At 40.2% G+C, this 2,858-nt stretch overlaps 1 protein-coding gene across 3 annotated transcripts in view; it reads left to right on the top strand.

Annotated features, from left to right (window-relative positions):
• LDLRAD3 (low density lipoprotein receptor class A domain containing 3) overlaps positions 1-2,858 on the top strand; it is a 298,023-nt gene that overhangs the window by 46,659 nt on the left and 248,506 nt on the right. The gene's annotated exons all lie outside the window — the stretch shown is intronic.

The following is a 2,858-nucleotide window of genomic DNA, read 5'->3' as shown; positions in this document are numbered from 1 at the left end:
TCCTGAGTAGCTGGGATTACAGGCACGCGCCACCATGCCCAGCTGATCTTTTGTAGCTTTAGTAGAGACGGGGTTTCACCATGTTGACCAGGATGGTCTCGATCTCTTGACCTCGTGATCCACCCGCCTCGGCCTCCCAAAGTGCTGGGATTACAGGCTTGAGCCACCGCGCCCGGCGATTTTGCTCTTTTATGGTTGCATACATAGTATTCCATGGTGTATAGGTACTGTATTTTCTTTCTTTCTTTTTATTTTTTTGGTACTGTATTTTCTTTATCCCATCCATGGTTGATGAGCACCTAGGTCGAGTCCACGTCTTTGCTATTGTGAATGGTGCTGTGATGAACATACGAGCGTGTATGTCTTTTGGTAGAATGATCTATTTTCTTGTAGATATATACCTAGTCATGAGATTGCTGGGTTGGTTGAATGGCAATTTTGTTTTAAGTTCTTTAAGAAATCTCCAAACTACCTTCCACGGTGGTTGAACTAATTGACATTCTCACCAGCCGTGTATAAGCATTCCCTTTGCCCCACAGCCTCACCAGCATCTGTTGTTTTTTGATTTTTTTGATAATAGTCATTCTGACTGGTGTGAGATGGTATCTCATTATGGTTTTGATTTGCATTTCTCTAATAGTGAACATTTAAAAAAATATGTGTCTTGGCCATGCGTATGCCTTCTTTTTTTTGTTCGTTTGTTTTTTGATACATGGTCTCACTCTGTCACCCAGGCTGGAGTGCAGTGGCATGGTCACGGCTCACTGCAGCCTCAACTTCCTGGGTTCAAGCCATCCTCCCATCTTAGCTTCCCAATTAGCTGGGACTACAGGCATGCACCACTATGCCTGGCTAATTTTTAAATTATTTTTTGTAGAAGTGCAGTATCACTATGTTGCCCAGGCTGGTCTGGAACGCCTGTGCTCAAGTGATCCTCCCACCTCAACCTCCCAAAGTGCTGAGATTACAGGCATGAGCCACTCTGCCTGGCTCTGTGTCTTCTTTTGAGAAATGGCTGTTCATGGCTTTTGCCCACTTCTTAATGGGTTTATTTTATTGTTGCTTTTTGAATTAAGTTCCTTACGGATTCTGGATATTAGACCTTTGTAGGATGCATAGTTTGTGAATATTTTCTCTCATTCTGTAAGTTGTTTACTCTGTTGTTATTTTTTTTTTTTTGCTGTGCAGAATCTCCTTAGGTCCTACTTGTCAATTTTTATTTTTGTTGCAGTTGCTTTTAAGGGTTTAGCAATAAATGATTTGCCAAGACTGATGTCCAGAATAGTATTTGCTAGATTTTCTTCTAGGAGTCTTATAGTTTGCAGTCTTATATTTAAATCTCTAATCTATCTTGAGTTAATTTTTGTGTGTAGTGAAAGATGGGTGTCCAGTTTCATTCTTCTGCTTATAGCTAGCCAATTATCCCAGTACCATTTACTGAATAGGGAGTCCTTTCCCCATTGTATATTTTTGTTGACTTTGTCAAAGATGAGATGGCTGTAGGTCTGTAGGTTTATTTCTGGTTTCTGCGTTCTGTTCCATTGGTTTATTTGTCTGTCTTTGTACCAATACCATGCTGTTTTGGTTAGTGTATCTCTGTAGTACAGTTTGAAGTCTGGTAATGTGACGCCTGCAGCGTTATTCTTTTTGCTTAGGATTACTTTGGCTCTTTGAGCTCTTTTTTGACTCCATATTAGTTTTAGAATCTTTTTTTTTTATAATTCTGTGGGAAATGACGTTGGTAGTTTGATAGTGATAGGATTACCATTGAATCTGTAGATTGTTTTGGGCAGTATGGTCATTTTAATGATGTTGATTATTCTAATCCACGAGTGTAGAATTTTTTGTTTGTTTGTGTCTGTGATTTCTTTCAGCAGTGTTTTTGTAGTTCTCCTTATAGAGATCTTTTGCCTGCTTGGTTATATGTGTTCCTAAGCAGGAACATATCTTGGTTAGGCATGTATTTTATTTGTTAATTTTTTGTGGCTATTATAAATGGGATTGTGTTCTTGATTTGGCTCTCAGCTTGAATGTTATTGGTATATAGAAATGCTACTGATTTTTGTATCCTAAAATGCTATTGATTTTGTATCCCAGAACTTTACTGAAGTTGTTTATCAGTTCCAGGAGCCTTTTGGCGGAGTCTTTAGGGTTCTCTGGGTATGGAATCATATTGTCAGTGAAGAGAGAAGGCTCGATATCTTCTTTTCCTATTTGGATGCCTTTCCTTTCTTTCCCTTGCCTGATTGCTCTGCTAAGACTTCAGGGATCATCTGAAAACCTCGTAGGAAAACCACTTTACAGACACAACAGCAACATTTGGTGCCTCTTATTTAGCAGTTCGGTCTTGGGCTTTAATTAGAGTTATATAACCTAGGGGCCTGATTCCTGGTTCTTCCATTTGTTCTCTATGTGATTTTCACATTTTGTTGTGTCTCAGTTTATTCATCACTTATAAAGGCATGGGGGTGGTTTGAAAATGCCGAGCTCTCAGGGTTGTCATAAGGACTTTATTCATAGTGGTGTTAGTTCCCTAAGCCTGTTGTAACAAATTCTTACCAACTGGGTGGTTTAAAACGTAGACACTTTACTCTCTCACAGTTCTGGAGACAGAAGTTTGAATCAAGGTGTTTGTAGGATTGGTTCCTTCTGGAGGCTCTGAGGGAGAATCGACTCCATGCCACTCTCCTAGTTTCTGGTGGTCACCAGCAATCTGTGGCATTCCTTGGCTGGCAGCTGTATAACTTCAATCTCTGCCTCCATCGTTTTTTTTGTTTGTTTGAGATGGAATCTTGCTCTGTCACCCAGGCTGGAGTTCAGTGGCATGATCTTGGCTCACTGTAACCTCTGCCTCCTGG

The sequence above is a fragment of the Sapajus apella genome, unplaced genomic scaffold (genome assembly GCF_009761245.1).
Source record: "Sapajus apella isolate SASKATOON/1434 unplaced genomic scaffold, GSC_monkey_1.0 scaffold14, whole genome shotgun sequence".
Lineage (NCBI taxonomy): Eukaryota > Metazoa > Chordata > Mammalia > Primates > Cebidae > Sapajus > Sapajus apella.
The sequence above is the reverse complement of the archived record's forward strand: the minus strand, read 5'-3'. Positions and strand labels throughout refer to the sequence as shown.